General features: G+C 45.3%; 24 non-coding genes across 24 annotated transcripts; all 24 read left to right on the top strand.

Annotated features, from left to right (window-relative positions):
- The first annotated feature begins 196 nt into the window (after positions 1-196).
- Positions 197-311, top strand: LOC146775106 (U5 spliceosomal RNA). The gene has a single exon (XR_014973024.1). It is a non-coding gene; the product is annotated as a U5 spliceosomal RNA (small nuclear RNA).
- An 852-nt stretch (positions 312-1163) lies between these two features.
- Positions 1164-1278, top strand: LOC146775105 (U5 spliceosomal RNA). The gene has a single exon (XR_014973588.1). It is a non-coding gene; the product is annotated as a U5 spliceosomal RNA (small nuclear RNA).
- Positions 1279-2131: 853 nt separating this feature from the next.
- On the top strand, positions 2132-2246 carry LOC146775104 (U5 spliceosomal RNA). Its single transcript, XR_014974163.1, has one exon. It is a non-coding gene; the product is annotated as a U5 spliceosomal RNA (small nuclear RNA).
- An 852-nt stretch (positions 2247-3098) lies between these two features.
- LOC146775103 (U5 spliceosomal RNA) lies at positions 3099-3213 on the top strand. Its single transcript, XR_014974237.1, has one exon. It is a non-coding gene; the product is annotated as a U5 spliceosomal RNA (small nuclear RNA).
- Positions 3214-4065: 852 nt separating this feature from the next.
- Positions 4066-4180, top strand: LOC146775102 (U5 spliceosomal RNA). Its single transcript, XR_014974236.1, has one exon. It is a non-coding gene; the product is annotated as a U5 spliceosomal RNA (small nuclear RNA).
- An 888-nt stretch (positions 4181-5068) lies between these two features.
- On the top strand, positions 5069-5183 carry LOC146775101 (U5 spliceosomal RNA). Its single transcript, XR_014973023.1, has one exon. It is a non-coding gene; the product is annotated as a U5 spliceosomal RNA (small nuclear RNA).
- Positions 5184-6035: 852 nt separating this feature from the next.
- On the top strand, positions 6036-6150 carry LOC146775100 (U5 spliceosomal RNA). Its single transcript, XR_014973609.1, has one exon. It is a non-coding gene; the product is annotated as a U5 spliceosomal RNA (small nuclear RNA).
- An 852-nt stretch (positions 6151-7002) lies between these two features.
- Positions 7003-7117, top strand: LOC146775099 (U5 spliceosomal RNA). The gene has a single exon (XR_014974234.1). It is a non-coding gene; the product is annotated as a U5 spliceosomal RNA (small nuclear RNA).
- Positions 7118-7969: 852 nt separating this feature from the next.
- Positions 7970-8084, top strand: LOC146775098 (U5 spliceosomal RNA). The gene has a single exon (XR_014974233.1). It is a non-coding gene; the product is annotated as a U5 spliceosomal RNA (small nuclear RNA).
- Positions 8085-8972: 888 nt separating this feature from the next.
- Positions 8973-9087, top strand: LOC146775097 (U5 spliceosomal RNA). The gene has a single exon (XR_014973022.1). It is a non-coding gene; the product is annotated as a U5 spliceosomal RNA (small nuclear RNA).
- An 852-nt stretch (positions 9088-9939) lies between these two features.
- LOC146775096 (U5 spliceosomal RNA) lies at positions 9940-10054 on the top strand. Its single transcript, XR_014974461.1, has one exon. It is a non-coding gene; the product is annotated as a U5 spliceosomal RNA (small nuclear RNA).
- Positions 10055-10906: 852 nt separating this feature from the next.
- Positions 10907-11021, top strand: LOC146775095 (U5 spliceosomal RNA). Its single transcript, XR_014973021.1, has one exon. It is a non-coding gene; the product is annotated as a U5 spliceosomal RNA (small nuclear RNA).
- Positions 11022-11873: 852 nt separating this feature from the next.
- Positions 11874-11988, top strand: LOC146775094 (U5 spliceosomal RNA). The gene has a single exon (XR_014974771.1). It is a non-coding gene; the product is annotated as a U5 spliceosomal RNA (small nuclear RNA).
- An 852-nt stretch (positions 11989-12840) lies between these two features.
- Positions 12841-12955, top strand: LOC146775093 (U5 spliceosomal RNA). The gene has a single exon (XR_014974521.1). It is a non-coding gene; the product is annotated as a U5 spliceosomal RNA (small nuclear RNA).
- An 888-nt stretch (positions 12956-13843) lies between these two features.
- LOC146775092 (U5 spliceosomal RNA) lies at positions 13844-13958 on the top strand. Its single transcript, XR_014973019.1, has one exon. It is a non-coding gene; the product is annotated as a U5 spliceosomal RNA (small nuclear RNA).
- Positions 13959-14810: 852 nt separating this feature from the next.
- Positions 14811-14925, top strand: LOC146775091 (U5 spliceosomal RNA). The gene has a single exon (XR_014973802.1). It is a non-coding gene; the product is annotated as a U5 spliceosomal RNA (small nuclear RNA).
- An 852-nt stretch (positions 14926-15777) lies between these two features.
- LOC146775090 (U5 spliceosomal RNA) lies at positions 15778-15892 on the top strand. The gene has a single exon (XR_014973801.1). It is a non-coding gene; the product is annotated as a U5 spliceosomal RNA (small nuclear RNA).
- Positions 15893-16744: 852 nt separating this feature from the next.
- On the top strand, positions 16745-16859 carry LOC146775089 (U5 spliceosomal RNA). The gene has a single exon (XR_014974787.1). It is a non-coding gene; the product is annotated as a U5 spliceosomal RNA (small nuclear RNA).
- An 852-nt stretch (positions 16860-17711) lies between these two features.
- Positions 17712-17826, top strand: LOC146775088 (U5 spliceosomal RNA). The gene has a single exon (XR_014973018.1). It is a non-coding gene; the product is annotated as a U5 spliceosomal RNA (small nuclear RNA).
- Positions 17827-18678: 852 nt separating this feature from the next.
- Positions 18679-18793, top strand: LOC146775087 (U5 spliceosomal RNA). The gene has a single exon (XR_014973017.1). It is a non-coding gene; the product is annotated as a U5 spliceosomal RNA (small nuclear RNA).
- An 851-nt stretch (positions 18794-19644) lies between these two features.
- On the top strand, positions 19645-19759 carry LOC146775086 (U5 spliceosomal RNA). Its single transcript, XR_014973016.1, has one exon. It is a non-coding gene; the product is annotated as a U5 spliceosomal RNA (small nuclear RNA).
- An 852-nt stretch (positions 19760-20611) lies between these two features.
- Positions 20612-20726, top strand: LOC146775085 (U5 spliceosomal RNA). The gene has a single exon (XR_014973015.1). It is a non-coding gene; the product is annotated as a U5 spliceosomal RNA (small nuclear RNA).
- Positions 20727-21578: 852 nt separating this feature from the next.
- Positions 21579-21693, top strand: LOC146775084 (U5 spliceosomal RNA). Its single transcript, XR_014973013.1, has one exon. It is a non-coding gene; the product is annotated as a U5 spliceosomal RNA (small nuclear RNA).
- Positions 21694-22545: 852 nt separating this feature from the next.
- On the top strand, positions 22546-22660 carry LOC146775083 (U5 spliceosomal RNA). The gene has a single exon (XR_014973012.1). It is a non-coding gene; the product is annotated as a U5 spliceosomal RNA (small nuclear RNA).
- Positions 22661-23487: the final 827 nt, after the last annotated feature.

Below are 23487 nucleotides of genomic sequence, written 5' to 3'. Positions count from 1 at the left end.
TATTCCCAGACATACACATGTGAACAGTCCACCTTTTTGTACCTTGAGCAGAGACTTTGAAATGTTGGCCTGTTTTGCCCACCGGCCTGGTTCTCGCCCTCTTTCTTAGAGCCTGAAAATATCTTTCAGGTCCTCACCCTCGCAATGACAGGGTCTTTGATGTGCCGCCACTTACCCTAGAGAGCTATATTGTCACTTACTCTGGTTTCTCTTCAAAACGAAAAAATCTTTCGCCTTTTACTAAAGATTTCCGTGGAGAGGAACATTTAAGAGTTTATTCAATTTTTTTAAGCCTTGCCACAGGTGAGGCTGTTTATCATTTGTTTAAAAGAAAAGCATTAGAAGTTGGGGAATATCCAGCAATTGTCTGCTGCTTTTTTGGGGGACATGAGTTTGGTGTTTTATTCCTGAGCTCTCTGCTTGCTCATTTGCATAAACAGAGTGCAGGAGAGGTGCCTCATGGGAAAGAGCTTGTGCAGTGCATGAGATTGCTTTTCTTGACTGACTTGAAACTTCACGATCGCAGGCAGTATATTTTCTTATCTCCCAAAGATCCTGCTGCCAGATCCCAGAGGTCACCCTCCTTTTTAAAGGTGGGACCAAGACTCATGCTGTGCTTTTCATAGGGCTTGCCCGTTATTTGTGCCCGTTAGAGGTGCCCTGAGAGGTCGCCAATCCTGAGTCAGCTTCCTCTCAGGTAGACTTGAAGGGGCACGTCAGACTTGTTTCACGTGTCTCCAGCCTAGACAGATATATCCTTCTATATTCAGGTTTAATGAAAGTACGTGTGAAAAAGGCACATACGGTGCATGGCTATGTGTAGAGCGTGTTGAAAGCGTAAAATGGCTAGGGGACAAAAGGCCTACAGTGCCACTTAACTAAAAGCCTGATTCACATTTGCTGTTCCCCTTCCCCAGCAGCCCCGACAACTCCTAATGAGCTGAGGTGAGTACAAAAGAAATTTGCATATTCCCAGACATACACATGTGAACAGTCCACCTTTTTGTACCTTGAGCTGAGACTTTGAAATGTTGGCCTGTTTTGCCCACCGGCCTGGTTCTCGCCCTCTTTCTTAGAGCCTGAAAATACCTTTCAGGTCCTCACCCTCGCAATGACAGCGTCTTTGATGTGCCGCCACTTACCCTAGAGAGCTATATTGTCACTTACTCTGGTTTCTCTTCAAAACGAAAAAATCTTTCGCCTTTTACTAAAGATTTCCGTGGAGAGGAACCTTTAAGAGTTTATTCAATTTTTTTAAGCCTTGCCACAGGTGAGGCTGTTTATCATTTGTTTAAAAGAAAAGCATTACAAGTTGGGGAATATCCAGCAATTGTCTGCTGCTTTTTTTGGGGGACATGAGTTTGGTGTTTTATTCCTGAGCTCTCTGCTTGCTCATTTGCATAAACAGAGTGCAGGAGAGGTGCCTCATGGGAAAGAGCTTGTGCAGTGCATGAGATTGCTTTTCTTGACTGACTTGAAACTTCACGATCGCAGGCAGTATATTTTCTTATCTCCCAAAGATCCTGCTGCCAGATCCCAGAGGTCACCCTCCTTTTTAAAGGTGGGACCAAGACTCATGCTGTGCTTTTCATAGGGCTTGCCCGTTATTTGTGCCCGTTCGAGGTGCCCTGAGAGGTCGCCAATCCTGAGTCAGCTTCCTCTCAGGTAGACTTGAAGGGGCACGTCAGACTTGTTTCACGTGTCTCCAGCCTAGACAGATATATCCTTCTATATTCAGGTTTAATGAAAGTACGTGTGAAAAAGGCACATACGGTGCATGGCTATGTGTAGAGCGTGTTGAAAGCGTAAAATGGCTAGGGGACAAAAGGCCTACAGTGCCACTTAACTAAAAGCCTGATTCACATTTCCTGTTCCCCTTCCCCAGCAGCCCCGACAACTCCTAATGAGCTGAGGTGAGTACAAAAGAAATTTGCATATTCCCAGACATACACATGTGAACAGTCCACCTTTTTGTACCTTGAGCAGAGACTTTGAAATGTTGGCCTGTTTTGCCCACCGGCCTGGTTCTCGCCCTCTTTCTTAGAGCCTGAAAATACCTTTCAGGTCCTCACCCTCGCAATGACAGGGTCTTTGATGTGCCGCCACTTACCCTAGAGAGCTATATTGTCACTTACTCTGTTTTCTCTTCAAAACGAAAAAATCTTTCGCCTTTTACTAAAGATTTCCGTGGAGAGGAACATTTAAGAGTTTATTCAATTTTTTTAAGCCTTGCCACAGATGAGGCTGTTTATCATTTGTTTAAAAGAAAAGCATTAGAAGTTGGGGAATATCCAGCAATTGTCTGCTGCTTTTTTGGGGGACATGAGTTTGGTGTTTTATTCCTGAGCTCTCTGCTTGCTCATTTGCATAAACTGAGTGCAGGAGAGGTGCCTCATGGGAAAGAGCTTGTGCAGTGCATGAGATTGCTTTTCTTGACTGACTTGAAACTTCACGATCGCAGGCAGTATATTTTCTTATCTCCCAAAGATCCTGCTGCCAGATCCCAGAGGTCACCCTCCTTTTTAAAGGTGGGACCAAGACTCATGCTGTGCTTTTCATAGGGCTTGCCCGTTATTTGTGCCCGTTAGAGGTGCCCTGAGAGGTCGCCAATCCTGAGTCAGCTTCCTCTCAGGTAGACTTGAAGGGGCACGTCAGACTTGTTTCACGTGTCTCCAGCCTAGACAGATATATCCTTCTATATTCAGGTTTAATGAAAGTACGTGTGAAAAAGGCACATACGGTGCATGGCTATGTGTAGAGCGTGTTGAAAGCGTAAAATGGCTAGGGGACAAAAGGCCTACAGTGCCACTTAACTAAAAGCCTGATTCACATTTGCTGTTCCCCTTCCCCAGCAGCCCCGACAACTCCTAATGAGCTGAGGTGAGTACAAAAGAAATTTGCATATTCCCAGACATACACATGTGAACAGTCCACCTTTTTGTACCTTGAGCAGAGACTTTGAAATGTTGGCCTGTTTTGCCCACCGGCCTGGTTCTCGCCCTCTTTCTTAGAGCCTGAAAATACCTTTCAGGTCCTCACCCTCGCAATGACAGGGTCTTTGATGTGCCGCCACTTACCCTAGAGAGCTATATTGTCACTTACTCTGGTTTCTCTTCAAAACGAAAATATCTTTCGCCTTTTACTAAAGATTTCCGTGGAGAGGAACATTTAAGAGTTTATTCAATTTTTTTAAGCCTTGCCACAGGTGAGGCTGTTTATCATTTGTTTAAAAGAAAAGCATTAGAAGTTGGGGAATATCCAGCAATTGTCTGCTGCTTTTTTGGGGGACATGAGTTTGGTGTTTTATTCCTGAGCTCTCTGCTTGCTCATTTGCATAAACAGAGTGCAGGAGAGGTGCCTCATGGGAAAGAGCTTGTGCAGTGCATGAGATTGCTTTTCTTGACTGACTTGAAACTTCACGATCGCAGGCAGTATATTTTCTTATCTCCCAAAGATCCTGCTGCCAGATCCCAGAGGTCACCCTCCTTTTTAAAGGTGGGACCAAGACTCATGCTGTGCTTTTCATAGGGCTTGCCCGTTATTTGTGCCCGTTCGAGGTGCCCTGAGAGGTCGCCAATCCTGAGTCAGCTTCCTCTCAGGTAGACTTGAAGGGGCACGTCAGACTTGTTTCACGTGTCTCCAGCCTAGACAGATATATCCTTCTATATTCAGGTTTAATGAAAGTACGTGTGAAAAAGGCACATACGGTGCATGGCTATGTGTAGAGCGTGTTGAAAGCGTAAAATGGCTAGGGGACAAAAGGCCTACAGTGCCACTTAACTAAAAGCCTGATTCACATTTCCTGTTCCCCTTCCCCAGCAGCCCCGACAACTCCTAATGAGCTGAGGTGAGTACAAAAGAAATTTGCATATTCCCAGACATACACATGTGAACAGTCCACCTTTTTGTACCTTGAGCAGAGACTTTGAAATGTTGGCCTGTTTTGCCCACCGGCCTGGTTCTCGCCCTCTTTCTTAGAGCCTGAAAATACCTTTCAGGTCCTCACCCTCGCAATGACAGGGTCTTTGATGTGGCGCCACTTACCCTAGAGAGCTATATTGTCACTTACTCTGGTTTCTCTTCAAAACGAAAATATCTTTCGCCTTTTACTAAAGATTTCCGTGGAGAGGAACATTTAAGAGTTTATTCAATTTTTTTAAGCCTTGCCACAGGTGAGGCTGTTTATCATTTGTTTAAAAGAAAAGCATTAGAAGTTGGGGAATATCCAGCAATTGTCTGCTGCTTTTTTGGGGGACATGAGTTTGGTGTTTTATTCCTGAGCTCTCTGCTTGCTCATTTGCATAAACAGAGTGCAGGAGAGGTGCCTCATGGGAAAGAGCTTGTGCAGTGCATGAGATTGCTTTTCTTGACTGACTTGAAACTACACGATCGCAGGCAGTATATTTTCTTATCTCCCAAAGATCCTGCTGCCAGATCCCAGAGGTCACCCTCCTTTTTAAAGGTGGGACCAAGACTCATGCTGTGCTTTTCATAGGGCTTGCCCGTTATTTGTGCCCGTTGGAGGTGCCCTGAGAGGTCGCCAATCCTGAGTCCGCTTCCTCTCAGGTAGACTTGAAGGGGCACGTCAGACTTGTTTCACGTGTCTCCAGCCTAGACAGATATATCCTTCTATATTCAGGTTTAATGAAAGTACGTGTGAAAAAGGCACATACGGTGCATGGCTATGTGTAGAGCACAGTGGTGGCTCTGAGCATATCGATTGGAGGGATGGTGTTGAAAGCGTAAAATGGCTAGGGGACAAAAGGCCTACAGTGCCACTTAACTAAAAGCCTGATTCACATTTCCTGTTCCCCTTCCCCAGCAGCCCCGACAACTCCTAATGAGCTGAGGTGAGTACAAAAGAAATTTGCATATTCCCAGACATACACATGTGAACAGTCCACCTTTTTGTACCTTGAGCAGAGACTTTGAAATGTTGGCCTGTTTTGCCCACCGGCCTGGTTCTCGCCCTCTTTCTTAGAGCCTGAAAATACCTTTCAGGTCCTCACCCTCGCAATGACAGGGTCTTTGATGTGCCGCCACTTACCCTAGAGAGCTATATTGTCACTTACTCTGGTTTCTCTTCAAAACGAAAAAATCTTTCGCCTTTTACTAAAGATTTCCGTGGAGAGGAACATTTAAGAGTTTATTCAATTTTTTTAAGCCTTGCCACAGGTGAGGCTGTTTATCATTTGTTTAAAAGAAAAGCATTAGAAGTTGGGGAATATCCAGCAATTGTCTGCTGCTTTTTTGGGGGACATGAGTTTGGTGTTTTATTCCTGAGCTCTCTGCTTGCTCATTTGCATAAACAGAGTGCAGGAGAGGTGCCTCATGGGAAAGAGCTTGTGCAGTGCATGAGATTGCTTTTCTTGACTGACTTGAAACTTCACGATCGCAGGCAGTATATTTTCTTATCTCCCAAAGATCCTGCTGCCAGATCCCAGAGGTCACCCTCCTTTTTAAAGGTGGGACCAAGACTCATGCTGTGCTTTTCATAGGGCTTGCCCGTTATTTGTGCCCGTTCGAGGTGCCCTGAGAGGTCGCCAATCCTGAGTCAGCTTCCTCTCAGGTAGACTTGAAGGGGCACGTCAGACTTGTTTCACGTGTCTCCAGCCTAGACAGATATATCCTTCTATATTCAGGTTTAATGAAAGTACGTGTGAAAAAGGCACATACGGTGCATGGCTATGTGTAGAGCGTGTTGAAAGCGTAAAATGGCTAGGGGACAAAAGGCCTACAGTGCCACTTAACTAAAAGCCTGATTCACATTTCCTGTTCCCCTTCCCCAGCAGCCCCGACAACTCCTAATGAGCTGAGGTGAGTACAAAAGAAATTTGCATATTCCCAGACATACACATGTGAACAGTCCACCTTTTTGTACCTTGAGCAGAGACTTTGAAATGTTGGCCTGTTTTGCCCACCGGCCTGGTTCTCGCCCTCTTTCTTAGAGCCTGAAAATACCTTTCAGGTCCTCACCCTCGCAATGACAGGGTCTTTGATGTGCCGCCACTTACCCTAGAGAGCTATATTGTCACTTACTCTGGTTTCTCTTCAAAACGAAAAAATCTTTCGCCTTTTACTAAAGATTTCCGTGGAGAGGAACATTTAAGAGTTTATTCAATTTTTTTAAGCCTTGCCACAGATGAGGCTGTTTATCATTTGTTTAAAAGAAAAGCATTAGAAGTTGGGGAATATCCAGCAATTGTCTGCTGCTTTTTTGGGGGACATGAGTTTGGTGTTTTATTCCTGAGCTCTCTGCTTGCTCATTTGCATAAACTGAGTGCAGGAGAGGTGCCTCATGGGAAAGAGCTTGTGCAGTGCATGAGATTGCTTTTCTTGACTGACTTGAAACTTCACGATCGCAGGCAGTATATTTTCTTATCTCCCAAAGATCCTGCTGCCAGATCCCAGAGGTCACCCTCCTTTTTAAAGGTGGGACCAAGACTCATGCTGTGCTTTTCATAGGGCTTGCCCGTTATTTGTGCCCGTTAGAGGTGCCCTGAGAGGTCGCCAATCCTGAGTCAGCTTCCTCTCAGGTAGACTTGAAGGGGCACGTCAGACTTGTTTCACGTGTCTCCAGCCTAGACAGATATATCCTTCTATATTCAGGTTTAATGAAAGTACGTGTGAAAAAGGCACATACGGTGCATGGCTATGTGTAGAGCGTGTTGAAAGCGTAAAATGGCTAGGGGACAAAAGGCCTACAGTGCCACTTAACTAAAAGCCTGATTCACATTTGCTGTTCCCCTTCCCCAGCAGCCCCGACAACTCCTAATGAGCTGAGGTGAGTACAAAAGAAATTTGCATATTCCCAGACATACACATGTGAACAGTCCACCTTTTTGTACCTTGAGCAGAGACTTTGAAATGTTGGCCTGTTTTGCCCACCGGCCTGGTTCTCGCCCTCTTTCTTTGAGCCTGAAAATACCTTTCAGGTCCTCACCCTCGCAATGACAGGGTCTTTGATGTGCCGCCACTTACCCTAGAGAGCTATATTGTCACTTACTCTGGTTTCTCTTCAAAACGAAAATATCTTTCGCCTTTTACTAAAGATTTCCGTGGAGAGGAACATTTAAGAGTTTATTCAATTTTTTTAAGCCTTGCCACAGGTGAGGCTGTTTATCATTTGTTTAAAAGAAAAGCATTAGAAGTTGGGGAATATCCAGCAATTGTCTGCTGCTTTTTTGGGGGACATGAGTTTGGTGTTTTATTCCTGAGCTCTCTGCTTGCTCATTTGCATAAACAGAGTGCAGGAGAGGTGCCTCATGGGAAAGAGCTTGTGCAGTGCATGAGATTGCTTTTCTTGACTGACTTGAAACTTCACGATCGCAGGCAGTATATTTTCTTATCTCCCAAAGATCCTGCTGCCAGATCCCAGAGGTCACCCTCCTTTTTAAAGGTGGGACCAAGACTCATGCTGTGCTTTTCATAGGGCTTGCCCGTTATTTGTGCCCGTTCGAGGTGCCCTGAGAGGTCGCCAATCCTGAGTCAGCTTCCTCTCAGGTAGACTTGAAGGGGCACGTCAGACTTGTTTCACGTGTCTCCAGCCTAGACAGATATATCCTTCTATATTCAGGTTTAATGAAAGTACGTGTGAAAAAGGCACATACGGTGCATGGCTATGTGTAGAGCGTGTTGAAAGCGTAAAATGGCTAGGGGACAAAAGGCCTACAGTGCCACTTAACTAAAAGCCTGATTCACATTTCCTGTTCCCCTTCCCCAGCAGCCCCGACAACTCCTAATGAGCTGAGGTGAGTACAAAAGAAATTTGCATATTCCCAGACATACACATGTGAACAGTCCACCTTTTTGTACCTTGAGCAGAGACTTTGAAATGTTGGCCTGTTTTGCCCACCGGCCTGGTTCTCGCCCTCTTTCTTAGAGCCTGAAAATACCTTTCAGGTCCTCACCCTCGCAATGACAGGGTCTTTGATGTGGCGCCACTTACCCTAGAGAGCTATATTGTCACTTACTCTGGTTTCTCTTCAAAACGAAAATATCTTTCGCCTTTTACTAAAGATTTCCGTGGAGAGGAACATTTAAGAGTTTATTCAATTTTTTTAAGCCTTGCCACAGGTGAGGCTGTTTATCATTTGTTTAAAAGAAAAGCATTAGAAGTTGGGGAATATCCAGCAATTGTCTGCTGCTTTTTTGGGGGACATGAGTTTGGTGTTTTATTCCTGAGCTCTCTGCTTGCTCATTTGCATAAACAGAGTGCAGGAGAGGTGCCTCATGGGAAAGAGCTTGTGCAGTGCATGAGATTGCTTTTCTTGACTGACTTGAAACTACACGATCGCAGGCAGTATATTTTCTTATCTCCCAAAGATCCTGCTGCCAGATCCCAGAGGTCACCCTCCTTTTTAAAGGTGGGACCAAGACTCATGCTGTGCTTTTCATAGGGCTTGCCCGTTATTTGTGCCCGTTGGAGGTGCCCTGAGAGGTCGCCAATCCTGAGTCCGCTTCCTCTCAGGTAGACTTGAAGGGGCACGTCAGACTTGTTTCACGTGTCTCCAGCCTAGACAGATATATCCTTCTATATTCAGGTTTAATGAAAGTACGTGTGAAAAAGGCACATACGGTGCATGGCTATGTGTAGAGCACAGTGGTGGCTCTGAGCATATCGATTGGAGGGATGGTGTTGAAAGCGTAAAATGGCTAGGGGACAAAAGGCCTACAGTGCCACTTAACTAAAAGCCTGATTCACATTTCCTGTTCCCCTTCCCCAGCAGCCCCGACAACTCCTAATGAGCTGAGGTGAGTACAAAAGAAATTTGCATATTCCCAGACATACACATGTGAACAGTCCACCTTTTTGTACCTTGAGCAGAGACTTTGAAATGTTGGCCTGTTTTGCCCACCGGCCTGGTTCTCGCCCTCTTTCTTAGAGCCTGAAAATACCTTTCAGGTCCTCACCCTCGCAATGACAGGGTCTTTGATGTGCCGCCACTTACCCTAGAGAGCTATATTGTCACTTACTCTGGTTTCTCTTCAAAACGAAAAAATCTTTCGCCTTTTACTAAAGATTTCCGTGGAGAGGAACATTTAAGAGTTTATTCAATTTTTTTAAGCCTTGCCACAGGTGAGGCTGTTTATCATTTGTTTAAAAGAAAAGCATTAGAAGTTGGGGAATATCCAGCAATTGTCTGCTGCTTTTTTGGGGGACATGAGTTTGGTGTTTTATTCCTGAGCTCTCTGCTTGCTCATTTGCATAAACAGAGTGCAGGAGAGGTGCCTCATGGGAAAGAGCTTGTGCAGTGCATGAGATTGCTTTTCTTGACTGACTTGAAACTTCACGATCGCAGGCAGTATATTTTCTTATCTCCCAAAGATCCTGCTGCCAGATCCCAGAGGTCACCCTCCTTTTTAAAGGTGGGACCAAGACTCATGCTGTGCTTTTCATAGGGCTTGCCCGTTATTTGTGCCCGTTCGAGGTGCCCTGAGAGGTCGCCAATCCTGAGTCAGCTTCCTCTCAGGTAGACTTGAAGGGGCACGTCAGACTTGTTTCACGTGTCTCCAGCCTAGACAGATATATCCTTCTATATTCAGGTTTAATGAAAGTACGTGTGAAAAAGGCACATACGGTGCATGGCTATGTGTAGAGCGTGTTGAAAGCGTAAAATGGCTAGGGGACAAAAGGCCTACAGTGCCACTTAACTAAAAGCCTGATTCACATTTCCTGTTCCCCTTCCCCAGCAGCCCCGACAACTCCTAATGAGCTGAGGTGAGTACAAAAGAAATTTGCATATTCCCAGACATACACATGTGAACAGTCCACCTTTTTGTACCTTGAGCAGAGACTTTGAAATGTTGGCCTGTTTTGCCCACCGGCCTGGTTCTCGCCCTCTTTCTTAGAGCCTGAAAATACCTTTCAGGTCCTCACCCTCGCAATGACAGGGTCTTTGATGTGCCGCCACTTACCCTAGAGAGCTATATTGTCACTTACTCTGGTTTCTCTTCAAAACGAAAACATCTTTCGCCTTTTACTAAAGATTTCCGTGGAGAGGAACATTTAAGAGTTTATTCAATTTTTTTAAGCCTTGCCACAGATGAGGCTGTTTATCATTTGTTTAAAAGAAAAGCATTAGAAGTTGGGGAATATCCAGCAATTGTCTGCTGCTTTTTTGGGGGACATGAGTTTGGTGTTTTATTCCTGAGCTCTCTGCTTGCTCATTTGCATAAACAGAGTGCAGGAGAGGTGCCTCATGGGAAAGAGCTTGTGCAGTGCATGAGATTGCTTTTCTTGACTGACTTGAAACTTCACGATCGCAGGCAGTATATTTTCTTATCTCCCAAAGATCCTGCTGCCAGATCCCAGAGGTCACCCTCCTTTTTAAAGGTGGGACCAAGACTCATGCTGTGCTTTTCATAGGGCTTGCCCGTTATTTGTGCCCGTTAGAGGTGCCCTGAGAGGTCGCCAATCCTGAGTCAGCTTCCTCTCAGGTAGACTTGAAGGGGCACGTCAGACTTGTTTCACGTGTCTCCAGCCTAGACAGATATATCCTTCTATATTCAGGTTTAATGAAAGTACGTGTGAAAAAGGCACATACAGTGCATGGCTATGTGTAGAGCGTGTTGAAAGCGTAAAATGGCTAGGGGACAAAAGGCCTACAGTGCCACTTAACTAAAAGCCTGATTCACATTTGCTGTTCCCCTTCCCCAGCAGCCCCGACAACTCCTAATGAGCTGAGGTGAGTACAAAAGAAATTTGAATATTCCCAGACATACACATGTGAACAGTCCACCTTTTTGTACCTTGAGCAGAGACTTTGAAATGTTGGCCTGTTTTGCCCACCGGCCTGGTTCTCGCCCTCTTTCTTAGAGCCTGAAAATACCTTTCAGGTCCTCACCCTCGCAATGACAGGGTCTTTGATGTGCCGCCACTTACCCTAGAGAGCTATATTGTCACTTACTCTGGTTTCTCTTCAAAACGAAAAAATCTTTCGCCTTTTACTAAAGATTTCCGTGGAGAGGAACATTTAAGAGTTTATTCAATTTTTTTAAGCCTTGCCACAGGTGAGGCTGTTTATCATTTGTTTAAAAGAAAAGCATTAGAAGTTGGGGAATATCCAGCAATTGTCTGCTGCTTTTTTGGGGGACATGAGTTTGGTGTTTTATTCCTGAGCTCTCTGCTTGCTCATTTGCATAAACAGAGTGCAGGAGAGGTGCCTCATGGGAAAGAGCTTGTGCAGTGCATGAGATTGCTTTTCTTGACTGACTTGAAACTTCACGATCGCAGGCAGTATATTTTCTTATCTCCCAAAGATCCTGCTGCCAGATCCCAGAGGTCACCCTCCTTTTTAAAGGTGGGACCAAGACTCATGCTGTGCTTTTCATAGGGCTTGCCCGTTATTTGTGCCCGTTCGAGGTGCCCTGAGAGGTCGCCAATCCTGAGTCAGCTTCCTCTCAGGTAGACTTGAAGGGGCACGTCAGACTTGTTTCACGTGTCTCCAGCCTAGACAGATATATCCTTCTATATTCAGGTTTAATGAAAGTACGTGTGAAAAAGGCACATACGGTGCATGGCTATGTGTAGAGCGTGTTGAAAGCGTAAAATGGCTAGGGGACAAAAGGCCTACAGTGCCACTTAACTAAAAGCCTGATTCACATTTGCTGTTCCCCTTCCCCAGCAGCCCCGACAACTCCTAATGAGCTGAGGTGAGTACAAAAGAAATTTGCATATTCCCAGACATACACATGTGAACAGTCCACCTTTTTGTACCTTGAGCAGAGACTTTGAAATGTTGGCCTGTTTTGCCCACCGGCCTGGTTCTCGCCCTCTTTCTTAGAGCCTGAAAATACCTTTCAGGTCCTCACCCTCGCAATGACAGGGTCTTTGATGTGCCGCCACTTACCCTAGAGAGCTATATTGTCACTTACTCTGGTTTCTCTTCAAAACGAAAAAATATTTCGTCTTTTACTAAAGATTTCCGTGGAGAGGAACATTTAAGAGTTTATTCAATTTTTTTAAGCCTTGCCACAGGTGAGGCTGTTTATCATTTGTTTAAAAGAAAAGCATTAGAAGTTGGGGAATATCCAGCAATTGTCTGCTGCTTTTTTGGGGGACATGAGTTTGGTGTTTTATTCCTGAGCTCTCTGCTTGCTCATTTGCATAAACAGAGTGCAGGAGAGGTGCCTCATGGGAAAGAGCTTGTGCAGTGCATGAGATTGCTTTTCTTGACTGACTTGAAACTTCACGATCGCAGGCAGTATATTTTCTTATCTCCCAAAGATCCTGCTGCCAGATCCCAGAGGTCACCCTCCTTTTTAAAGGTGGGACCAAGACTCATGCTGTGCTTTTCATAGGGCTTGCCCGTTATTTGTGCCCGTTCGAGGTGCCCTGAGAGGTCGCCAATCCTGAGTCAGCTTCCTCTCAGGTAGACTTGAAGGGGCACGTCAGACTTGTTTCACGTGTCTCCAGCCTAGACAGATATATCCTTCTATATTCAGGTTTAATGAAAGTACGTGTGAAAAAGGCACATACGGTGCATGGCTATGTGTAGAGCGTGTTGAAAGCGTAAAATGGCTAGGGGACAAAAGGCCTACAGTGCCACTTAACTAAAAGCCTGATTCACATTTCCTGTTCCCCTTCCCCAGCAGCCCCGACAACTCCTAATGAGCTGAGGTGAGTACAAAAGAAATTTGCATATTCCCAGACATACACATGTGAACAGTCCACCTTTTTGTACCTTGAGCAGAGACTTTGAAATGTTGGCCTGTTTTGCCCACCGGCCTGGTTCTCGCCCTCTTACTTAGAGCCTGAAAATACCTTTCAGGTCCTCACCCTCGCAATGACAGGGTCTTTGATGTGGCGCCACTTACCCTAGAGAACTATATTGTCACTTACTCTGGTTTCTCTTCAAAACGAAAATATTTTTCGCCTTTTACTAAAGATTTCCGTGGAGAGGAACATTTAAGAGTTTATTCAATTTTTTTAAGCCTTGCCACAGGTGAGGCTGTTTATCATTTGTTTAAAAGAAAAGCATTAGAAGTTGGGGAATATCCAGCAATTGTCTGCTGCATTTTTGGGGGACATGAGTTTGGTGTTTTATTCCTGAGCTCTCTGCTTGCTCATTTGCATAAACAGAGTGCAGGAGAGGTGCCTCATGGGAAAGAGCTTGTGCAGTGCATGAGATTGCTTTTCTTGACTGACTTGAAACTACACGATCGCAGGCAGTATATTTTCTTATCTCCCAAAGATCCTGCTGCCAGATCCCAGAGGTCACCCTCCTTTTTAAAGGTGGGACCAAGACTCATGCTGTGCTTTTCATAGGGCTTGCCCGTTATTTGTGCCCGTTGGAGGTGCCCTGAGAGGTCGCCAATCCTGAGTCCGCTTCCTCTCAGGTAGACTTGAAGGGGCACGTCAGACTTGTTTCACGTGTCTCCAGCCTAGACAGATATATCCTTCTATATTCAGGTTTAATGAAAGTACGTGTGAAAAAGGCACATACGGTGCATGGCTATGTGTAGAGCACAGTGGTGGCTCTGAGCATATCGATTGGAGGGATGGTGTTGAAAGCGTAAAATGGCTAGGGGACAAAAGGCCTACAGTGCCACTTAACTAAAAGCCTGATTCACATTTCCTGTTCCCCTTCCCCAGCAGCCCCGACAACTCCTAATGAGCTGAGGTGAGTACAAAAGAAATTTGCATATTCCCAGACATACACATGTGAACAGTCCACCTTTTTGTACCTTGAGCAGAGACTTTGAAATGTTGGCCTGTTTTGCCCACCGGCCTGGTTCTCGCCCTCTTTCTTAGAGCCTGAAAATACCTTTCAGGTCCTCACCCTCGCAATGACAGGGTCTTTGATGTGCCGCCACTTACCCTAGAGAGCTATATTGTCACTTACTCTGGTTTCTCTTCAAAACGAAAAAATCTTTCGCCTTTTACTAAAGATTTCCGTGGAGAGGAACATTTAAGAGTTTATTCAATTTTTTTAAGCCTTGCCACAGGTGAGGCTGTTTATCATTTGTTTAAAAGAAAAGCATTAGAAGTTGGGGAATATCCAGCAATTGTCTGCTGCTTTTTTGGGGGACATGAGTTTGGTGTTTTATTCCTGAGCTCTCTGCTTGCTCATTTGCATAAACAGAGTGCAGGAGAGGTGCCTCATGGGAAAGAGCTTGTGCAGTGCATGAGATTGCTTTTCTTGACTGACTTGAAACTTCACGATCGCAGGCAGTATATTTTCTTATCTCCCAAAGATCCTGCTGCCAGATCCCAGAGGTCACCCTCCTTTTTAAAGGTGGGACCAAGACTCATGCTGTGCTTTTCATAGGGCTTGCCCGTTATTTGTGCCCGTTCGAGGTGCCCTGAGAGGTCGCCAATCCTGAGTCAGCTTCCTCTCAGGTAGACTTGAAGGGGCACGTCAGACTTGTTTCACGTGTCTCCAGCCTAGACAGATATATCCTTCTATATTCAGGTTTAATGAAAGTACGTGTGAAAAAGGCACATACGGTGCATGGCTATGTGTAGAGCGTGTTGAAAGCGTAAAATGGCTAGGGGACAAAAGGCCTACAGTGCCACTTAACTAAAAGCCTGATTCACATTTGCTGTTCCCCTTCCCCAGCAGCCCCGACAACTCCTAATGAGCTGAGGTGAGTACAAAAGAAATTTGCATATTCCCAGACATACACATGTGAACAGTCCACCTTTTTGTACCTTGAGCAGAGACTTTGAAATGTTGGCCTGTTTTGCCCACCGGCCTGGTTCTCGCCCTCTTTCTTAGAGCCTGAAAATACCTTTCAGGTCCTCACCCTCGCAATGACAGGGTCTTTGATGTGCCGCCACTTACCCTAGAGAGCTATATTGTCACTTACTCTGGTTTCTCTTCAAAACGAAAAAATCTTTCGCCTTTTACTAAAGATTTCCGTGGAGAGGAATATTTAAGAGTTTATTCAATTTTTTTAAGCCTTGCCACAGGTGAGGCTGTTTATCATTTGTTTAAAAGAAAAGCATTAGAAGTTGGGGAATATCCAGCAATTGTCTGCTGCTTTTTTGGGGGACATGAGTTTGGTGTTTTATTCCTGAGCTCTCTGCTTGCTCATTTGCATAAACAGAGTGCAGGAGAGGTGCCTCATGGGAAAGAGCTTGTGCAGTGCATGAGATTGCTTTTCTTGACTGACTTGAAACTTCACGATCGCAGGCAGTATATTTTCTTATCTCCCAAAGATCCTGCTGCTAGATCCCAGAGGTCACCCTCCTTTTTAAAGGTGGGACCAAGACTCATGCTGTGCTTTTCATAGGGCTTGCCCGTTATTTGTGCCCGTTCGAGGTGCCCTGAGAGGTCGCCAATCCTGAGTCAGCTTCCTCTCAGGTAGACTTGAAGGGGCACGTCAGACTTGTTTCACGTGTCTCCAGCCTAGACAGATATATCCTTCTATATTCAGGTTTAATGAAAGTACGTGTGAAAAAGGCACATACGGTGCATGGCTATGTGTAGAGCGTGTTGAAAGCGTAAAATGGCTAGGGGACAAAAGGCCTACAGTGCCACTTAACTAAAAGCCTGATTCACATTTGCTGTTCCCCTTCCCCAGCAGCCCCGACAACTCCTAATGAGCTGAGGTGAGTACAAAAGAAATTTGCATATTCCCAGACATACACATGTGAACAGTCCACCTTTTTGTACCTTGAGCAGAGACTTTGAAATGTTGGCCTGTTTTGCCCACCGGCCTGGTTCTCGCCCTCTTTCTTAGAGCCTGAAAATACCTTTCAGGTCCTCACCCTCGCAATGACAGGGTCTTTGATGTGCCGCCACTTACCCTAGAGAGCTATATTGTCACTTACTCTGGTTTCTCTTCAAAACGAAAAAATCTTTCGCCTTTTACTAAAGATTTCCGTGGAGAGGAATATTTAAGAGTTTATTCAATTTTTTTAAGCCTTGCCACAGGTGAGGCTGTTTATCATTTGTTTAAAAGAAAAGCATTAGAAGTTGGGGAATATCCAGCAATTGTCTGCTGCTTTTTTGGGGGACATGAGTTTGGTGTTTTATTCCTGAGCTCTCTGCTTGCTCATTTGCATAAACAGAGTGCAGGAGAGGTGCCTCATGGGAAAGAGCTTGTGCAGTGCATGAGATTGCTTTTCTTGACTGACTTGAAACTTCACGATCGCAGGCAGTATATTTTCTTATCTCCCAAAGATCCTGCTGCTAGATCCCAGAGGTCACCCTCCTTTTTAAAGGTGGGACCAAGACTCATGCTGTGCTTTTCATAGGGCTTGCCCGTTATTTGTGCCCGTTAGAGGTGCCCTGAGAGGTCGCCAATCCTGAGTCAGCTTCCTCTCAGGTAGACTTGAAGGGGCACGTCAGACTTGTTTCACGTGTCTCCAGCCTAGACAGATATATCCTTCTATATTCAGGTTTAATTAAAGTACGTGTGAAAAAGGCACATACGGTGCATGGCTATGTGTAGAGCGTGTTGAAAGCGTAAAATGGCTAGGGGACAAAAGGCCTACAGTGCCACTTAACTAAAAGCCTGATTCACATTTCCTGTTCCCCTTCCCCAGCAGCCCCGACAACTCCTAATGAGCTGAGGTGAGTACAAAAGAAATTTGCATATTCCCAGACATACACATGTGAACAGTCCACCTTTTTGTACCTTGAGCAGAGACTTTGAAATGTTGGCCTGTTTTGCCCACCGGCCTGGTTCTCGCCCTCTTACTTAGAGCCTGAAAATACCTTTCAGGTCCTCACCCTCGCAATGACAGGGTCTTTGATGTGGCGCCACTTACCCTAGAGAGCTATATTGGCACTTACTCTGGTTTCTCTTCAAAACGAAAATATTTTTCGCTTTTTACTAAAGATTTCCGTGGAGAGGAACATTTAAGAGTTTATTCAATTTTTTTAAGCCTTGCCACAGGTGAGGCTGTTTATCATTTGTTTAAAAGAAAAGCATTAGAAGTTGGGGAATATCCAGCAATTGTCTGCTGCTTTTTTGGGGGACATGAGTTTGGTGTTTTATTCCTGAGCTCTCTGCTTGCTCATTTGCATACACAGAGTGCAGGAGAGGTGCCTCATGGGAAAGAGCTTGTGCAGTGCATGAGATTGCTTTTCTTGACTGACTTGAAACTACACGATCGCAGGCAGTATATTTTCTTATCTCCCAAAGATCCTGCTGCCAGATCCCAGAGGTCACCCTCCTTTTTAAAGGTGGGACCAAGACTCATGCTGTGCTTTTCATAGGGCTTGCCCGTTATTTGTGCCCGTTCGAGGTGCCCTGAGAGGTCGCCAATCCTGAGTCAGCTTCCTCTCAGGTAGACTTGAAGGGGCACGTCAGACTTGTTTCACGTGTCTCCAGCCTAGACAGATATATCCTTCTATATTCAGGTTTAATGAAAGTACGTGTGAAAAAGGCACATACGGTGCATGGCTATGTGTAAAGCGTGTTGAAAGCGTAAAATGGCTAGGGGACAAAAGGCCTACAGTGCCACTTAACTAAAAGCCTGATTCACATTTCCTGTTCCCCTTCCCCAGCAGCCCTGACAACTCCTAATGAGCTGAGGTGAGTACAAAAGAAATTTGCATATTCCCAGACATACACATGTGAACAGTCCACCTTTTTGTACCTTGAGCAGAGACTTTGAAATGTTGGCCTGTTTTGCCCACCGGCCTGGTTCTCGCCCTCTTTCTTAGAGCCTGAAAATACCTTTCAGGTCCTCACCCTCGCAATGACAGGGTCTTTGATGTGCCGCCACTTACCCTAGAGAGCTATATTGTCACTTACTCTGGTTTCTCTTCAAAACGAAAAAATCTTTCGCCTTTTACTAAAGATTTCCGTGGAGAGGAACATTTAAGAGTTTATTCAATTTTTTTAAGCCTTGCCACAGGTGAGGCTGTTTATCATTTGTTTAAAAGAAAAGCATTAGAAGTTGGGGAATATCCAGCAGTTGTCTGCTGCTTTTTTGGGGGACATGAGTTTGGTGTTTTATTCCTGAGCGCTCTGCTTGCTCATTTGCATAAACAGAGTGCAGGAGAGGTGCCTCATGGGAAAGAGCTTGTGCAGTGCATGAGATTGCTTTTCTTGACTGACTTGAAACTTCACGATCGCAGGCAGTATATTTTCTTATCTCCCAAAGATCCTGCTGCCAGATCCCAGAGGTCACCCTCCTTTTTAAAGGTGGGACCAAGACTCATGCTGTGCTTTTCATAGGGCTTGCCCGTTATTTGTGCCCGTTCGAGGTGCCCTGAGAGGTCGCCAATCCTGAGTCAGCTTCCTCTCAGGTAGACTTGAAGGGGCACGTCAGACTTGTTTCACGTGTCTCCAGCCTAGACAGATATATCCTTCTATATTCAGGTTTAATGAAAGTACGTGTGAAAAAGGCACATACGGTGCATGGCTATGTGTAGAGCGTGTTGAAAGCGTAAAATGGCTAGGGGACAAAAGGCCTACAGTGCCACTTAACTAAAAGCCTGATTCACATTTCCTGTTCCCCTTCCCCAGCAGCCCCGACAACTCCTAATGAGCTGAGGTGAGTACAAAAGAAATTTGCATATTCCCAGACATACACATGTGAACAGTCCACCTTTTTGTACCTTGAGCAGAGACTTTGAAATGTTGGCCTGTTTTGCCCACCGGCCTGGTTCTCGCCCTCTTTCTTAGAGCCTGAAAATACCTTTCAGGTCCTCACCCTCGCAATGACAGGGTCTTTGATGTGCCGCCACTTACCCTAGAGAGCTATATTGTCACTTACTCTGGTTTCTCTTCAAAACGAAAAAATCTTTCGCCTTTTACTAAAGATTTCCGTGGAGAGGAACATTTAAGAGTTTATTCAATTTTTTTAAGCCTTGCCACAGGTGAGGCTGTTTATCATTTGTTTAAAAGAAAAGCATTAGAAGTTGGGGAATATCCAGCAATTGTCTGCTGCTTTTTTGGGGGACATGAGTTTGGTGTTTAATTCCTGAGCTCTCTGCTTGCTCATTTGCATAAACAGAGTGCAGGAGAGGTGCCTCATGGGAAAGAGCTTGTGCAGTGCATGAGATTGCTTTTCTTGACTGACTTGAAACTTCACGATCGCAGGCAGTATATTTTCTTATCTCCCAAAGATCCTGCTGCCAGATCCCAGAGGTCACCCTCCTTTTTAAAGGTGGGACCAAGACTCATGCTGTGCTTTTCATAGGGCTTGCCCGTTATTTGTGCCCGTTCGAGGTGCCCTGAGAGGTCCCCAATCCTGAGTCAGCTTCCTCTCAGGTAGACTTGAAGGGGCACGTCAGACTTGTTTCACGTGTCTCCAGCCTAGACAGATATATCCTTCTATATTCAGGTTTAATGAAAGTACGTGTGAAAAAGGCACATACGGTGCATGGCTATGTGTAGAGCGTGTTGAAAGCGTAAAATGGCTAGGGGACAAAAGGCCTACAGTGCCACTTAACTAAAAGCCTGATTCACATTTGCTGTTCCCCTTCCCCAGCAGCCCCGACAACTCCTAATGAGCTGAGGTGAGTACAAAAGAAATTTGCATATTCCCAGACATACACATGTGAACAGTCCACCTTTTTGTACCTTGAGCAGAGACTTTGAAATGTTGGCCTGTTTTGCCCACGGCCTGGTTCTCGCCCTCTTTCTTAGAGCCTGAAAATACCTTTCAGGTCCTCACCCTCGCAATGACAGGGTCTTTGATGTGCCGCCACTTACCCTAGAGAGCTATATTGTCACTTACTCTGGTTTCTCTTCAAAACGAAAAAATCTTTCGCCTTTTACTAAAGATTTCCGTGGAGAGGAACATTTAAGAGTTTATTCAATTTTTTTAAGCCTTGCCACAGGTGAGGCTGTTTATCATTTGTTTAAAAGAAAAGCATTAGAAGTTGGGGAATATCCAGCAATTGTCTGCTGCTTTTTTGGGGGACATGAGTTTGGTGTTTTATTCCTGAGCTCTCTGCTTGCTCATTTGCATAAACAGAGTGCAGGAGAGGTGCCTCATGGGAAAGAGCTTGTGCAGTGCATGAGATTGCTTTTCTTGACTGACTTGAAACTTCGCGATCGCAGGCAGTATATTTTCTTATCTCCCAAAGATCCTGCTGCCAGATCCCAGAGGTCACCCTCCTTTTTAAAGGTGGGACCAAGACTCATGCTGTGCTTTTCATAGGGCTTGCCCGTTATTTGTGCCCGTTAGAGGTGCCCTGAGAGGTCGCCAATCCTGAGTCAGCTTCCTCTCAGGTAGACTTGAAGGGGCACGTCAGACTTGTTTCACGTGTCTCCAGCCTAGACAGATATATCCTTCTATATTCAGGTTTAATGAAAGTACGTGTGAAAAAGGCACATACGGTGCATGGCTATGTGTAGAGCGTGTTGAAAGCGTAAAATGGCTAGGGGACAAAAGGCCTACAGTGCCACTTAACTAAAAGCCTGATTCACATTTCCTGTTCCCCTTCCCCAGCAGCCCCGACAACTCCTAATGAGCTGAGGTGAGTACAAAAGAAATTTGCATATTCCCAGACATACACATGTGAACAGTCCACCTTTTTGTACCTTGAGCAGAGACTTTGAAATGTTGGCCTGTTTTGCCCACCGGCCTGGTTCTCGCCCTCTTTCTTAGAGCCTGAAAATACCTTTCAGGTCCTCACCCTCGCAATGACAGGGTCTTTGATGTGCCGCCACTTACCCTAGAGAGCTATATTGTCACTTACTCTGGTTTCTCTTCAAAACGAAAAAATCTTTCGCCTTTTACTAAAGATTTCCGTGGAGAGGAACATTTAAGAGTTTATTCAATTTTTTTAAGCCTTGCCACAGGTGAGGCTGTTTATCATTTGTTTAAAAGAAAAGCATTAGAAGTTGGGGAATATCCAGCAATTGTCTGCTGCTTTTTTGGGGGACATGAGTTTGGTGTTTTATTCCTGAGCTCTCTGCTTGCTCATTTGCATAAACAGAGTGCAGGAGAGGTGCCTCATGGGAAAGAGCTTGTGCAGTGCATGAGATTGCTTTTCTTGACTGACTTGAAATTTCACAATCGCAGGCAGTATATTTTCTTATCTCCCAAAGATCCTGCTGCCAGATCCCAGAGGTCACCCTCCTTTTTAAAGGTGGGACCAAGACTCATGCTGTGCTTTTCATAGGGCTTGCCCGTTATTTGTGCCCGTTCGAGGTGCCCTGAGAGGTCGCCAATCCTGAGTCAGCTTCCTCTCAGGTAGACTTGAAGGGGCACGTCAGACTTGTTTCACGTGTCTCCAGCCTAGACAGATATATCCTTCTATATTCAGGTTTAATGAAAGTACGTGTGAAAAAGGCACATACGGTGCATGGCTATGTGTAAAGCGTGTTGAAAGCGTAAAATGGCTAGGGGACAAAAGGCCTACAGTGCCACTTAACTAAAAGCCTGATTCACATTTCCTGTTCCCCTTCCCCAGCAGCCCTGACAACTCCTAATGAGCTGAGGTGAGTACAAAAGAAATTTGCATATTCCCAGACATACACATGTGAACAGTCCACCTTTTTGTACCTTGAGCAGAGACTTTGAAATGTTGGCCTGTTTTGCCCACCGGCCTGGTTCTCGCCCTCTTTCTTAGAGCCTGAAAATACCTTTCAGGTCCTCACCCTCGCAATGACAGGGTCTTTGATGTGCCGCCACTTACCCTAGAGAGCTATATTGTCACTTACTCTGGTTTCTCTTCAAAACGAAAAAATCTTTCGCCTTTTACTAAAGATTTCCGTGGAGAGGAACATTTAAGAGTTTATTCAATTTTTTTAAGCCTTGCCACAGGTGAGGCTGTTTATCATTTGTTTAAAAGAAAAGCATTAGAAGTTGGGGAATATCCAGCAATTGTCTGCTGCTTTTTTGGGGGACATGAGTTTGGTGTTTTATTCCTGAGCGCTCTGCTTGCTCATTTGCATAAACAGAGTGCAGGAGAGGTGCCTCATGGGAAAGAGCTTGTGCAGTGCATGAGATTGCTTTTCTTGACTGACTTGAAACTTCACGATCGCAGGCAGTATATTTTCTTATCTCCCAAAGATCCTGCTGCCAGATCCCAGAGGTCACCCTCCTTTTTAAAGGTGGGACCAAGACTCATGCTGTGCTTTTCATAGGGCTTGCCCGTTATTTGTGCCCGTTCGAGGTGCCCTGAGAGGTCGCCAATCCTGAGTCAGCTTCCTCTCAGGTAGACTTGAAGGGGCACGTCAGACTTGTTTCACGTGTCTCCAGCCTAGACAGATATATCCTTCTATATTCAGGTTTAATGAAAGTACGTGTGAAAAAGGCACATACGGTGCATGGCTATGTGTAGAGCGTGTTGAAAGCGTAAAATGGCTAGGGGACAAAAGGCCTACAGTGCCACTTAACTAAAAGCCTGATTCACATTTCCTGTTCCCCTTCCCCAGCAGCCCCGACAACTCCTAATGAGCTGAGGTGAGTACAAAAGAAATTTGCATATTCCCAGACATACACATGTGAACAGTCCACCTTTTTGTACCTTGAGCAGAGACTTTGAAATGTTGGCCTGTTTTGCCCACCGGCCTGGTTCTCGCCCTCTTTCTTAGAGCCTGAAAATACCTTTCAGGTCCTCACCCTCGCAATGACAGGGTCTTTGATGTGCCGCCACTTACCCTAGAGAGCTATATTGTCACTTACTCTGGTTTCTCTTCAAAACGAAAAAATCTTTCGCCTTTTACTAAAGATTTCCGTGGAGAGGAACATTTAAGAGTTTATTCAATTTTTTTAAGCCTTGCCACAGGTGAGGCTGTTTATCATTTGTTTAAAAGAAAAGCATTAGAAGTTGGGGAATATCCAGCAATTGTCTGCTGCTTTTTTGGGGGACATGAGTTTGGTGTTTAATTCCTGAGCTCTCTGCTTGCTCATTTGCATAAACAGAGTGCAGGAGAGGTGCCTCATGGGAAAGAGCTTGTGCAGTGCATGAGATTGCTTTTCTTGACTGACTTGAAACTTCACGATCGCAGGCAGTATATTTTCTTATCTCCCAAAGATCCTGCTGCCAGATCCCAGAGGTCACCCTCCTTTTTAAAGGTGGGACCAAGACTCATGCTGTGCTTTTCATAGGGCTTGCCCGTTATTTGTGCCCGTTCGAGGTGCCCTGAGAGGTCCCCAATCCTGAGTCAGCTTCCTCTCAGGTAGACTTGAAGGGGCACGTCAGACTTGTTTCACGTGTCTCCAGCCTAGACAGATATATCCTTCTATATTCAGGTTTAATGAAAGTACGTGTGAAAAAGGCACATACGGTGCATGGCTATGTGTAGAGCGTGTTGAAAGCGTAAAATGGCTAGGGGACAAAAGGCCTACAGTGCCACTTAACTAAAAGCCTGATTCACATTTGCTGTTCCCCTTCCCCAGCAGCCCCGACAACTCCTAATGAGCTGAGGTGAGTACAAAAGAAATTTGCATATTCCCAGACATACACATGTGAACAGTCCACCTTTTTGTACCTTGAGCAGAGACTTTGAAATGTTGGCCTGTTTTGCCCACGGCCTGGTTCTCGCCCTCTTTCTTAGAGCCTGAAAATACCTTTCAGGTCCTCACCCTCGCAATGACAGGGTCTTTGATGTGCCGCCACT

This window comes from Triturus cristatus, chromosome 12 (assembly GCF_964204655.1).
Source record: "Triturus cristatus chromosome 12, aTriCri1.1, whole genome shotgun sequence".
NCBI classification, from domain to species: Eukaryota; Metazoa; Chordata; class Amphibia; order Caudata; family Salamandridae; genus Triturus; species Triturus cristatus.
Note: the sequence above shows the minus strand (reverse complement) of the source record. Positions and strands in the feature narration are given on the sequence as shown.